Genomic DNA, 15,364 nt, shown 5'->3' with positions numbered 1-15,364 from the left:
TGGTGGGTCGAGACAGTGCATCGGCTATGACATTATTAGTTCCTTTGACATGACGGATATCCGAGGTAAATTGGGAAATAAATCCCAGGTGGTTAACTACTCGAGGAGAGTGAGCATCACCCTTGGCCGCCAGCGCATAAGTGAGAGGTTTGCGATCTGTGAGGATGTGGAAGTTCCGCCCCTCGAGAAAGTGCCGGAAATGTTGTATGGCTGAGTAGATGGCGAGCAGTTCCCTATCAAAAGTGCTGTACTTCTCTTCAGTGGGTGACAGGCGCGCTGAAAAGAATGCAATTGGGCGCCATTCTCCTTCAACGAGCTGTTGTAGTACAGCACCAATTGCTGTGTTTGAAGCGTCGGTAGATAGATTGGTGGGAGCGTCAGACACTGGGTGTGCGAGCAAGGTGAATTCCGCCAGCTTGTGTTTTATGTCGGTGAATGCTGTCTCTGCCTGGGGAGTCCACTCCAACGGAAGACGGGACGTGAGTTTCCGACCTCGTAAGAGGTCGTATAAGTGTCGCAAGATGTCCGAACAATGTGGGATGAATCGATGATAAAAATTCACTACACCAAGAAATTCTTGCAACTTCTTTGGAGTAGATGGGCGCGGGAATTCCTTGATTGCCTCTATTTTCTTCTCTAGTGGTTGGACCCCTGCTGCTGACACACGGTGTCCCAAGAAATCCAGCTCTGGAACATGGAAAATACACTTCTCGGAGTTGAGCTGCAAGCCGAAGTTGCGCAGACGGGTGAGAAGGAGTCGGAGGTGTAGCAGATGTTCTGTTGGTGATGTACTGGCCACCAGCAGATCGTCAATGTAGGCGTAGCAAAAAGGAAGGTCCTTAACTACTTGGTCGATGAAGCGTTGGAATGTCTGGGCTGCATTCCGTAGACCAAAAGGCATCCGGACGAATTCAAACAGTCCAAAAGGTGTTGTGATCGCTGTTTTCGGAATGTCTGCCGGTTCCACAGGGATCTGGTGAAATGCCCGCACAAGGTCAATTTTCGAAAAAACGGTTGCGTTGCTCAATCCCTGTGAGAAATCCTGGATGTGTGGTATTGGGTAGCGATCCGGCAGAGTGCGAACGTTGAGAGCCCTGTAGTCTCCGCAAGGGCGCCATTCCCCTGGGGCTCTTTTCGGGACCATATGGAGAGGTGAAGCCCATGGACTGTTCGAAGGGCGGATTATTCCCGCCTCCTGTAGCTTATTGAATTCAGCACGTGCTACCGCCAGTCGTTCCAGTGCCAGGCGGCGTGGTCTGGCGAAGGTAGGTGCTCCCGTTGTAGTAATGTGATGCGTAATCGTATGTTGCACCTCTGGTCGAGGGCTGGCGGGTTGGGTCACATCTTTGAATTCATCCAGGAGTGCTTGAAGTTCCGTAGATGCGACTGGGGTGACGATGTTAACTTGTGTAGAGGTACTAGGAGAGGCTCGAAGTACTGCACCTGCGGGATCCACCATAAGTCGATGGTGTTGCAGGAAATCCCATCCAAGAATGGGTTGTTCCACATCCGCTATGAGGAAAGTCCACGTAAAGCGACCCAGAGAGGCGAACTCGAGAACCAGGGCGCGGGTCCCATATGTACGGACGGACGTACCATTGGCGGCTCGTAAGTCCAAACCAGGAGTACGGGTTGGTTTGACTAGTGGGGGAGGCAACACGCTAGCTGCTGCACCTGTGTCAACGAGGAAACGGCGTTTGGTTATGACGTCAGATATGTAGAGCAGTGTAGTGTTTGAAATGGCGGGGTCACTGGCCGTTAACAGTCCCCGCCGAAGTAGTTTCCCGACCAGGAACAAGGAGCCCTACAGTTGCGGGCTTGGTGTCCGAACTTCTGGTGGTAAGAACAAAGCTTTCCCCGACGTTCTCGCTGTCGCCTAGAGACTGATACTGGATTCGCATGGTACGTTTTCCCTGGGTGGACGAAACGCCGGTTCTGGAGGACGTCGAGTTGCTGGGTGTCTGTAGTCTGCTGTGTATCACTGAGGTGGGACAATATAGTGTTATTAGACGTCGTATGAAGCCGGTCTGCCAGTGTAGCCAGCTGGGCTAATGGGGTGTCGTCAGCCATACTGAATAGGGCCGGTTGAATGTGTTTTGGACAGAGTTGTATCCACAGTGATCTCACAATCTCGCTGGGGGCTGGGCCAGTTGCAGTATGCATCACATACTGAATATGCCGCAGAAGCTGAGCTGGTGTTTTGTCTGCTAATCTTTTGTCAGTGAGGAGTTGGTCCCTTTGTTGAATGCGGCGTTTCATTGCTGCCTGTAGAAGAGCGGCCTTCAATGCAGTGTACGTCCTGGTGTCCGGTGATGGCGCGGTGATGACAGCGGAGGCAGTGTGCATAGCCTCCGAGGTAAGTGTTGGCAGGGTACAGGCATATCGGGCTTTCTCAGTCGGAATTTCGTGAAGGTCGAAAATAGCCTCCATCTGCATGAACCAAAATTCTGGCTCATCTGCGTTGTATGCTGGAAACCTGGTAGATAAATCCATGGCGAAGATCTAGTTTGTGACTAGGTGTTCTTTTTCACTCACTGGGTCACCAATGTAACGGTTCTATTGTTACGTAAAGTATGGTGACAAATAAACACAGACACTAAGATACTATATATATATTTGGTCGAATATACGGAAGTACACCGGTGATACTTTGGTGTGAGTTGAGCGCACTGAGCGTCGGTACAGTATCTCGCAAGTGTCTGCTCTAGACCACACTTGAAAGTAGACTAGCCAATGTTCGCTACACCGCTGCTTATATGCTCGGGCAACACCTCACCGTGTTGCCCAGGCAACGCCTCACCTCATTCATCTCCAAAGGTTGACAGGAATATTAACAATGCATTTGGAGCGAGTATATTATTGGGATAATCTACTCACTACAGTTGTATACACATGTACACACATACATACATACATATATATATGTCGTACCTAGTAGCCAGAACGCACCTCTCAGCCTACTATGCAAGGCCCGATTTGCCTAATAAGCCAAGTTTTCATGAATTAATTGTTTTTCGACTACCTAACCTACCTAACCTAACCTAACCTAACTTTTTCGGCTACCTAGCCTAACCTAACCTATAAAGATAGGTTAGGTTAGGTTAGGTAGGGTTGGTTAGGTTCGGTCATATATCTACGTTAATTTTAACTCCAATAAAAAAAAATTGACCTCATACATAATGAAATGGGCAGCTTTATCATTTCATAAGAAAAAAATTAGAGAAAATATATTAATTCAGGAAAACTTGGCTTATTAGGCAAATCGGGCCTTGCATAGTAGGCTGAGAAATGCGTTCTGGCTACTAGGTACGACATATATATATATATATATATATATATATATATATATATATATATATATATATATATATATATATATATATATTACTATCCGAGTGCCGGCGGTGGGGTGGTTCAAATAGCCTCGGCTATCACCTCATTATGTCCGGTCGTGATGGTCAAGTGGATTAAGGCGTCTTGTACATACCAGTTGCGTTGCTCCTGGAAGTATGGGTTCGAGTCACTTCTGGGGTGTGAGTTTTCAGTTGCATATTGTCCTGGGGACCATTCAGGCTTGTTCGCATTTGTGTTCCTCACGTGTGCCCCAAAGAATGAGGTGATTTGGTAAAATGCTATGCCCAAGATTACTATCCGAGTGCCGGCGGTGGGGTGGTTCAAATAGCCTCGGCTATCACCTCATTATGACCGGTCGTGATGGTCAAGTGGATTAAGGCGTCTTGTACATACCAGTTGCGTTGCTCCTGGGAGTATGGGTTCGAGTCACTTCTGGGGTGTGAGTTTTCAGTTGCATATTGTCCTGGGGACCATTCAGGCTTGTTCGCATTTGTGTTCCTCACGTGTGCCCCAAAGAATGAGGTGATTTGGTAAAATGCTATGCCCAAGATTACTATCCGAGTGCCGGCGGTGGGGTGGTTCAAATAGCCACGGCTATCACCTCATTATGTCCGGTCGTGATGGTCAAGTGGATTAAGGCGTCTTGTACATACCAGTTGCGTTGCTCCTGGGTGTATGGGTTCGAGTCACTTCTGGGGTGTGAGTTTTCAGTTGCATATTGTCCTGGGGACCATTCAGGCTTGTTCGCATATATATATATATATATATATATATATATATATATATATATATATGTCGTACCTAGTAGCCAGAACGCACTTCTGAGCCTACTATTCAAGGCCCGATTTGCCTAATAAGCCAAGTTTTCATGAATTAATTGTTTTTCGGCTACCTAACCTACCTAACCTAACCTAACCTAACTTTTTCGGCTACCTAACCTAACCTAACCTATAAAGATAGATTAGGTTAGGTTAGGTAGGGTTGGTTAGGTTCGGTCATATATCTACGTTAATTTTAACTCTAATAAAAAAAAATTGACCTCATACATAATGAAATGGGTAGCTTTATCATTTCATAAGAAAAGAAATTGAGAAAATATAATAATTCAGGAAAACTTGGCTTATTAGGCAAATCGGGCCTTGCATAGTAGGCTGAGAAGAGCGTTCTGGCTATTAGGTACGACATATATATATATATATATATATATATATATATATATATATATATATATATATATTTATATATATATATATATATATATATATATATATATATATATATATATATATATATATATATATATATATATATATATATGCCCCACACCCACCCAACTGGGCGGCAGCTTTACAGTCATGTGCACCACACCCACCCAACTGGGCGGCAGCTTTACAGTCATGTGCTCCACACCCACCCAACTGGGCGGCAGCTTTACAGTCATGTGCTCCACACCCACCCAAGTGGGCGGCAGCTTTACAGACATGTGCTCCACACCCACCCAACTGGGCGGCAGCTTTACAGTCATGTGCACCACACCCACCCAACTGGGCGGCAGCTTTACAGTCATGTGCTCCACACACACCCAACTGGGCGGCAGCTTTACAGTCATGTGCTCCACACCCACCCAACTGGGCGGCAGCTTTACAGTTATGTGCACCACACCCACCCAACTGGGCGGCAGCTTTACAGTCATGTGCTCCACACCCACCCAACTGGGCGGCAGCTTTACAGTCATGTGCTCCACACCCACCCAACTGGGCGGCAGCTTTACAGTCATGTGCTCCACACCCACCCAACTGGGTGGCAGCTTTACATGTGCTCCACACCCACCCAACTGGGTGGCAGCTAGCTTTACAGTCATGTGCTCCACACCCACCCAACTGGGCGGTTTTGTTCACCACAGTTGTGGTGAACAAAACATATAGATTCTTATAAATAACGTCTGTATATTGTGAATAAAATATAAAACAGGATAGTGGGAGCAAAAAGTGGGCGAGTGAGGCGTTGTTGAGGGAGTGGCAACAAGTGGCTGGCTGGTGTGGTGGCGGTCACTCCTCGTTGCTTTTCGACTCTCACTACTAACTTAGTGGTTCGTTATAGTGAACAAAACATGCAGATACTTATATATTACGTGTGTATAGAGTGTAATAGCAGGAAAACTATTTGTTTATTGTTTTATGAAAATAATAATTGAATCACTAATATGCACACCATACTTTTGAGTATAGCAATTATTCACCACTTTTATTATATAAATATATTACAATACACACTATTGAATAATATTACTGCAAAAAAACGAGAAAAAATTAGACATAGAAATAATTAAGTGATAATATCTTTGTGGCAACTCCCCAACCCGTTCTCGCAAATTTAATAAGTCAATATTGACTTATTAAATATGTGCATAGGTGACATACTTAACATAATAGATACCCTTAAACAGATTCATAGAAAACACCGACCTTACCTAACCTTGTTAGTATCTTAAGATAAGCATCTTATTGCTTCGTAATTACAATTATTACCTAACCTATAATAGGTATAGGTTAAGTAATAATTGTAATTACGAAGCAATAAGATGCTTATCTTAAGATACTAACAAGGTTAGGTAAGGTCGGTGTTTTCTATGAATCTTTTTAAGGGTATCTATTATGTTTAGTATATCACCTATGCACGTAGTTAATAAGTCAATATTGACTTTACGAATTTGCGAGAACGGGTTGAACTCCCAGCTGTCAGCGCGGGTGACGCTGACGGGCTCTGACGATCGGCTCTGTCAACGCCCACTTTTTGCCAGAATTCCTCGGTCAATTGCGCCCAAAATATGTCACCAACGATTTATTTTTTATTTTTCCAATGCACAGGGAACACAAATTAACATTTTAAGAAGAAGTAATTTTTTTATTTTTTTTTCTTGCGCACTGGGGTGTAAATGTCCTAAGGACCCCTGGCCAGTGGAAGAGTTAAGGTCTGCCTCTCTTGCGAGGTAGTTACGATTAACGTAACATCAATAGGAATTAATTCTTTTGATAATTGTCAAAGAAAAAAAAATCTCACAGTATTGCTGAAAAGAGGCAGAGAGAGTGGCACCAAGCCTCACTCGAATGGAACGATGAGAGAGGAAGCTTTGGATAAAGAGAGGGAAATGATTACGAAGACCAAAAGAATTAAGTTGGGACAGAATATGATATCACCAGGTGGTGTTAAAAGTCTTTTCCAGGTCAAAAATGACGGCAACAACGGAGGTCTTCGCAGTAAAAGCAGTACTAATATAGACCTCCAAGTTCACCAGGACATCAGTTGTGCTGTGGCACTTGCGAAAACCGAATTGAGAAATGGAGAGGTGGTGATAGTGTTCTACGAACCACATCAGACGAATGTTATCCATACGTTCAAAGAGTATGCAGACGCAACTCATGAGGGCAATAGGGCGTAAGTCCTTAGGGGATTTCCCAAGAGACCCTGGTTTTCGAACAGGGTGGACAACGGTATCGAGCCAGTTCTCAGGGACTGACTCCCAGACCCGATTATACACAAGGTAAATACTAAGACATGCACGGAGGGAGATGGCGAAGCATCTCATAATGAATGCCATTGGAGCCCGCTGCCATAGAACCGCAGAACCGCAGAGGGCCAGGGAAAACTGAAGTTCAGAGAGAGGGAAGGGATCATTATAGAGTAGACGGAGATTGGTGTAGAAATCCAAAGGACGAGATTCAAGAACAGGTTTACGAAGAAGGAAAGATTGAGGAAGATGAGAACCAGAGCTAACAGAAGAAAAGTGGGAACCCAGTTCGGTCGTGACCTGCAACAGGTCCGCCACAAGAGTACCACAAAGGTGAAGGACTGGTGAGACATCAGGAACGAACTTACCTGCTATCATGCGGATACGCTTCCAGATCTGCAGCAGAGGAGTTTCGGACGTAATGGTGGAGACATAAGACATCCAACATTTACGTTTAGCCGTACAGATGGTCCTATGGGCCACCGCACTTACCTTCGAAGACAATAGAAAAGACCCAGCCGTCTGCCGGCGGCAGTGTCTTTTCCAGGCTGCACGCTTAAAGCGAACAGCCCGAGCACAGTCCACATTCCACCAGGAAATGCACTTCCGTGTCCCCCGAGAGGAAGAGCGAGGAATAAAGCGAAGGGCAGCGTTGAAGACGGTGTCATGAAAAAGGAGTCGGGTATAAGGGAGAAGCAGAATGGAGAGGTCGGAGAGAGTAGCATGGAGGGTAAATAGGTTCCAGTCTGCCTTGGCAAACCACCACCTAGGGAAGGAGAGGGGAGGGTGAAAAGAGAAAAGGGTAACAAGGCTGGGGAAATGGTCACTGCCATGGAGGTCATCAAGAACCTGCCACGAGAAATCCAACTAAAGAGACGACGAGCAGAGAGAAAGATCAAGACAGGAAAGGGTGCGAGTCCGCGAGTCCAAATGAGTGGGCTCACCAGAATTCAGAAGAGACAGGGAAAAAAGGGAGGATGAACAGTTCAAGAAGGCGATCCAGGGTGTTTGTCAGAACATCAGTGCGGGCTGATGCCCATACGAGGCAGCTCCTATCTATAACCACCCAATCCCACTCATATGCGCGGGTTGGACAAGTATATGAGTGGGATTGGGTGGTTATAGATAGGAGCTGCCTCGTATGGGCCAATAGGCCTTCTGCAGTTACCATTGTTCTTATCACCCCAAAGGGTATGTCAACAATTGAAATCACCCAGCATCATCACAGGCTCCAGCAGAGAGTCCAGTAGGTGTTTAAGATTGAGAAGAGAAAGCAGGACATTCGGGGGAAGATAAATGGAACAAACCGTGTACCATTTCCTCACAAAGATACGGGCAGCAAAACATTGGAGAGGTGACGGAAAAAGTAAGAGGACGAAGGAAACATCAGAGCAAATCAAGAGCAGCAGAAGAGTTAGGAGCCTAAGCAACAGCCAGGGTGGGAAGGGGGGAGAAAGGAGATAGCCACAGAAGTGACCAGGACGAGCACCAAGCATCGGCTCCTGGAGACAGACACAAAGGGGCAAAAACTGTGAAGTCAGAAGGTGGAGTTCAAGGAAATTGGCGTAATATCCACGAATGTTCCACTGAAGAACGGACATCCTTTGCAGATGACACAAAAATCAGTATGAAAATTACCTCGGCTGAGGACATTGAAAAACTTCAAGCTGATATTAATAAAGTTTTCGACTGGGCATCAGAAAATAGCATGATGTTTAACAGTGATAAATTCCAGGTACTCAGGTACGGTAAAAATGAGGACCTTAAACATAATACAGAGTACAAAACACAATCAAATGTACCCAAGGTAGGAAAGCAGCATGTAAGGGATTTGGGAATAATGATGTCCGACGACCTAACGTTTAAGGAGCATAACCAAGCAAATATTGCGACAGCCAGAAAAATGATAGGATGGATTACGAGAACTTTCAAATCCAGGGATCCCATTACAATGGTTGTACTCTTCAAGTCACTTGTGTTGTCCCGTCTTGAGTACTGTTCAGTACTCACTTCCCCCTTCAGAGCAGGAGAGATTGCTGAAATAGAGGGAATACAGAGAACATATACGGCATGCATAGACGCAATAAAGCACCTAAATTATTGGGATCGTCTCAAAGCCCTCCAAATGTACTCACTAGAAAGAAGACGAGAGAGATATCAAATAATATACACCTGGAAGATACTGGAGGGCCAAGTACCAAATCTACACAGTAAAATAACAACGTACTGGAGTAAACGATATGGAAGAAAATGTAGAATAGAACCAGTGAAGAGCAGAGGTGCCATAGGCACAATCAGAGAACACTGTATAAACATCAGAGGTCCGCGGTTGTTCAACGTCCTCCCAGCAAGCATAAGAAATATTGCCGGAACAACCGTGGACATTTTCAAGAGGAAACTAGATTTATTCCTCCAAGTAGTGCCGGATCAACCGGGCTGTGGTGGGTATGTGGGCCTGCGGGCCGCTCCAAGCAACAGCCTGGTGGACCAAACTCTCACAAGTCAAGCCTGGCCTCGGGCCGGGCTTGGGGAGTAGAAGAACTCCCAGAACCCCATCAACCAGGTATCAACCAGGTATCACATCGACAAGAAGAGAAAGAACAGTAACAGATAACAAAGAAGAAACAAAGATGAAAAAGGAACACAGCACGTTAAAGATACGCAGGATCAGGGTCAGCATAAAGTCAGGGTTAGGGGGCATGGGTAAACTGAGTAAAGAAGGAGAGAAGGTAGCTGGAGGACCGATCAGGGGCGGACGAGCAGAGTCCTGAGGAGGAGGAGGATGGGACAACCGAGGGTCAAGGACATCAGCAGGAGGGACAGAAACCAGGGAGTGCACCTCAGCAAGGGCAGCAACCGAGAGGGAAGTGGGGGCCAAAGAAACCGCCATAGCAGGAACAGGAGGGCGCAACCACTGAAACGGGAGGGGATGGAGCAACAGAGTCAGAAGTAGGGGGCGAGGAAGAAAGAGAAGCCTTCTTACCCGCCGGGGAGGAGGAAGGAGAGGAGCCAGGCTTATGCTTCTGACTCAAAGAGACAGGCATCCCAGCAACAATGTACTGGGCAACAGATTCAAGCGTCTCAACAGGAGAAGCAGAACGAGAGCAAACACGATGGCCGTTGGGAGAGCGATGGACATCAGCCCGCACTGACAGGCAGCGTGGAGAACCAACAGAGGGAGGAGAAGGATGGGAAGGAGGATCGGAGGGAGACGAGGACGAAGACACAGGAGACATGACAGACTGGGCAGAAAGAAGGGAATCCCCAAACAGAGAACCATGAGGAGGACCCTTCGGGACAGAACTCAAAGGAACAGAGGAGGAGGCGGTGGGCGTGTCTGGGTCTAAAGCCTGAAAATGGTTGTGAGGCTGAGGAAGATGGGAAGGACGAGAAGAGGAAGAGTGCAACACACGAGCATAAGAGATGTTAGCGTAAGGTGGGTAAGGTGGATACTGTGCAGTATCCCATCAGCCAAAGAACTGCAGGGTGGATCGCCGGCGCCAGGGTCTGGGGTTCCCCCTTCCCCCTCCCGAGGAGGGGGAAGCTGTGCAGATATGAGGCGGGGCTCGTGTGATGTCATGCTTGTTTGCTCGTTTTCATTTGGGGAGTTCTGTCCACTTGTTTGGCTATTTTGTCCATTTTAACCAGAATAGGGGGTTTGTTTTGGGGCGCTTACCTTTCTGGGTGCCTGTCCCGGTCGATGGCAGATATAGAATGCTCCAAATCACATGTGCATTTCTATAAGCCATTGCGCCTCGTGCTTCTCTGAGGGGGCCTAGGTTCTGGCTCATGGTCCTTGGTAGGCCTAGAACTCCATCCACATCGCCTGATGCAAAAGTTAGAGATATCCATATCCATTTCAGTGGTCGGGCCCCCTGTTCCAACTATGGAGATTCCTTTAGCCCCCGATTCTCCCTTGGTTGCTGCCCTTGCTGAGGTGCACTCCCCCTGTTTTCGCCACTGCTGCCGTTGACCATTGTCCCCTCCTGCTTCGGACTCTTCATCCGCCTCTGGCCTGTCCTTCCACTCCCTTACCTCCATCGTCCTTGCTAAATTTACCCATGTCCGTTAACCCTGATCCTGAGCTGCTGCTTTTTTTTTTTTTTTTTTTTTTTTTTTGAGATATATTCAAGAGTTGTTACATTCTTGTACAGCCACTAGTACGCGTAGCGTTTCGGGCAAGTCCTTAATCCTATGGTCCCTGGAATACGATCCCCTGCCGCGAAGAATCGTTTTTTCATCCAAGTACACATTTTACTGTTGGGTTAAACAGAGGCTACAGTTAAGGAATTGCGCCCAGTAAATCCTCCCCGGCCAGGATACGAACCCATGACATAGTGCTCGCGGAACGCCAGGCGAGTGTCTTACCACTACACCACGGAGACTGTCGTCTCCGACAGTCTTCTCCGATTAGCTTCTTTAATATGCTCTTTGCCTTTGTTTATTAATTGTTCTCTGTTACTGTACTCTCTCCTTTTGACAATGTCTATTCTTTATTGGAATATTCGTAGATTTTATGCCAACTTCTGATTACTCAGGTTTAACCGTTTTGTATGTCTCCAGGAGCCAATGCTTAGTGCTCGTCTTGGTAACATTCGTGGTTATTTCTTTCTCTCCCCCCCCCCCTCCCAGAACTGCTGCTCTTGATTCGTACTGATATTCCCTTCGTTCCCTACTTTTTCAGTCACCAATCCAATGTTCTTCAGCCCCTATCTTTGTGGGCAAATGGTATACGGTCTGTTCCACTTTCTCTTCCTGATCTTAAGCACCTATTGGATTCTATTGGTGATTTCAACTTTCGGCATCCCCTCTGGGGTGATGTTCTGATGAACACCCAAGGCTGCCTTCTCGAACCGGTTGTCCTATCTTCTTCCATCTCTTCTGAATTCTGGTGAACCCATTCATGTGGACTCTCGCACTTGCACCCTTTCCTGTCTTTCACTGGTCGTTATCTCTTTACTTAGATTTCACGTTACGGGTTCTTGGTAACCTCCATAACAGTGACCATTTCCCCATCCATGTTACCTTTTTCTCTTTTCACCCTCCCTTCTCCTTCCCTAGGTGGCAGTTTGCCAAGGCTGACTGGAACCTATTCACCCTCCGTGCTACTCTCTCCATGCAGCCTCTCCCCCGAGTCGTCCTCCTCTTTCATGACACCGTATTCAACGCTGCCCTTCGCTCTGTTCCTTGCTCTACCTCCCGGGGCATGTGGAAGTGCATTCCCTTGTGGAATGCAGACTGTGCTTGGGCTATCCGATGTAAGTGTTCAGCCTGGACTGGAAGAAACACAAATGCCATCAGACAGCCGATTATTTTGTTTCGGAAGGCGAGTGAGATGGCCCATAGGACCATCAAATATAGCTAAACATGAGAGTTGGAAATATTATGTTTCCACCATTACATCCGATACTCCTCTGCCACAGATCTGGAAGAAAATCCGCAAGATAGCAGGTAAGTTGGTTCCAGATGTCTCGCCAGTACTCTTGTGGCGGATCCAGTGATGGTCGCAACTGAAATGGGTTCTCACTTTTCGACTGTTAGCTCCAGTTCTCATATTCCTCAATTTCTTCCTTCCTTCGTAAGCCCGTTCTTGAATCTCATCCTTAGATTTCCGCACTAATCTCCGACTTCCCTATAATGATTCCTTCTCTCTCTCCAAACTTCAGTCTGCTCTGGCCCTCTGCGGTTCTACAGCAGCTGGCTCAGATGACATTCATTATGAGATGCTTCGCCATCTCCCTCCATGCGCGTCTCAGTATTTACTGAATCTGTATAACCTTGTCTGGGAGTCGTCGTCAGTCCCTGAGGACTGGCTCAATGCAGTTGTCCTCCCTATTCGAAAACCTAGGTCTCTGGGAACAGCCCCTGAGGACTTCCACCCCATTGCCCTCACGAGTTGCATTCTCAAACTCCTTGAACGTATGATCAATGTCCGTCTAATGTGGTTCTTGGAACACTATTACCATCTCCCCCCTTCTCAATTTGGTTTTCGCAAGTACTGCAGCATGACTGATGTTTCGGTGAACTTGGAGGTCTATATTCGTACTGCTTTTGTTACGAAGACCTCCATTGTTGCTGTACATTTTAACCTGGAAAAGCCATGCGACACCACCTGGAGATACCATATTCTGACCCAACTTCATTCTTTTGGCCTTTGTGGTAACCTCCCTCTCTTCTTCATTAATTGTTCCTTTATAGTAAAGCGTGTTACTTCTCTCTCTCTGCCTCTTTTTGGCAATATGAAGGTATACCCCAAGGTAGTGTTTTGAGCACTACTCTTTTCCTGGTTGCTCTCAATGGTCTTCTTTCCTCCCATCCTTCTGGCATCTTTTCCACTCTCTATGTCAATGATGATCTTACCTTCTGCTGTCATGGTGATAATTCGCCTTTCCTTCAACGGTGGCTTGAACTTGCAATTGATGCCATGTTGTCCTGGGCCACCAATCATGGCTTCAGGTTCTCCACAACTAAAACTTGTGCTATGACTTTTACTTGAAAGCCGGTTGTTCTTCGTCCCCCTCTGTCGTTTTATGGTCATCCTCTTTTGTACAAAGATTCTGCTAAGCTTTTGGGGACTAATCTTTGACACTCGTTTGTCTTGGTCACCCCCATATATCTTACCAATGAGTTGAATGCTCTAAGGCCCTTTACTTACTTAAGGTCTTGTCCCATACGTCTTAGGGAGCTGATAGAAGCACGCTCTTCTCTTGTTCTGTCTATACTCGATTATGGTTACCTTGCTTACTGGTCTGCTTCACTTTCTACTCTTCATTGTCTGGATGCTCTGCACCATACTGGGTTACGCCTCAGCTCTGGTAATTTTGTTCGACTCCAACCCTCAGCCTGTATGTGTAAACCAGCGTCCTGTCTCTCCAGGACCACCATGATAGCTACTGTCTTCGCTACCTTGTGTGGTCCTTACAACATCCTCACTCTCGCCTATGTCGCGCTTTGACATAGGGACCGCCCCTCCTGTGGTCCCTGTTCCCTTACACCACCTCCCTCTTTCTGCCTGGTTATCTCGCCTACACAATTCTTTCGGTTCGTGTTATCAATATTTTTCCTCATGTTCCGTCCTTGCCCACGTGGAGTCCCCCCCTTCCTAAATTTTGTAAAATCCTGACCCTCATGACTACAGCTTTTACCCCTCATACAGTTATTTAATGCTTTTTCCTTGAACACCTTTCTTCACACTCCCACTTCATTTCTATCTTCACAAATGGGTCTAAGTCTGTAGACGGTGTAGGCTACTCTACTGTTTTTCCTGCCCACACCTATAAGTGTCGCCTGCCTCAGGAGACTAGTAACTTCACACAGAACTTTATGCTATTCTATATGCTCTTCGTCAACTGCTTTCTCAATGTCAATCCTCTTTTGTTGTTGTAGTTGACTCTCACAGTGCCCTCTAGGCTCTGGAGTCTTTTAATCCAGTCCATCTGGTGGTAGCTGAGATTCAACATTGGCTGTTTCTTATCTCCAGTAGGTTTAAGCCAGTGGAGTTTTGCTGAGTTCCCAGCCATATTGGTGTGCCCTTAAATGAGCATGCGGACGCTGCTGCTAAGGAAGCTATCCGCACTTGTCCCATCTCCCGTAAAGGTATTCCTTATTCCGACTTTTACCTAGTTATTCAATCCTCCATCTTTGCCTGTTGGCAGGATTGATGGTCTTCTGTTACTGGTAACAAACTGTGTGCTCTTAAGAGTAGTGTGTCCCCATGGCCTTCCTCCTACCACCGTAACCGGCGGTGGGAAACAGCTCTGGCGAGGTTGCATATTAGCCATACACGCTTAACTCGCGGGCATTAATGGAGCTCCGCCCCACTCCCTATTGTCCAAACTGTATTGTCCCTCTTACAGTCGTGCATATCATCGTTGAATATCCTGACTTCCTGGCGAATGTGCGTCCTGCTTTCCAACCATCCCTTGTGGCCACTTGTCTTTGATAGCATTCTTGGTGAATCGGATGCCTTTGATGTCATTCGCTTTATGTGTTTCTATTATCATATTGGCATCCTTAGTGATATTTAGCTCCCTACGATTATTCTGTTCATTTGATGGTGCTACATAGCCTTCCCGGTTTGGTGCCTGCTTTTGATAATTACTTACTTCGGGCTTCGTTACTCTTGAAGTATTAAAAATAGAGAATTTGTATATTTTCCACGCGGTTGTTCAACGTCCTACCAGTGAGCATCAGAAATATTGCTGGAACAACCGTGGAAATCTTCAAGAGAAAACTGGATTGTTTTCTTTAAGGAGTGCCAGACCAACCAGGCTGTGATGGGTATGTGGGCCTGCGGGCTGCTCCAAGCAACAGCCTGGTGGACCAAACTCTCACAAGTCAAGCCTAGCCTTGGGCCAGGCTTGGAGAGTAGAAGAACTCCCAGAGCCCCATCAAGCAGGTATCCACGGATAAATCTGTCATCCATTCCCAACAGCCTGCGATTATGAGGCAGCCTGCCCATTGTGCTGCCCTATATTGTTTCCTCTCATCAAGGGAAGTCTA

This window comes from Procambarus clarkii, chromosome 12, assembly GCF_040958095.1.
Source record: "Procambarus clarkii isolate CNS0578487 chromosome 12, FALCON_Pclarkii_2.0, whole genome shotgun sequence".
In the NCBI taxonomy this organism is placed as follows: domain Eukaryota; kingdom Metazoa; phylum Arthropoda; class Malacostraca; order Decapoda; family Cambaridae; genus Procambarus; species Procambarus clarkii.
This window is presented reverse-complemented; position numbering follows the sequence as displayed.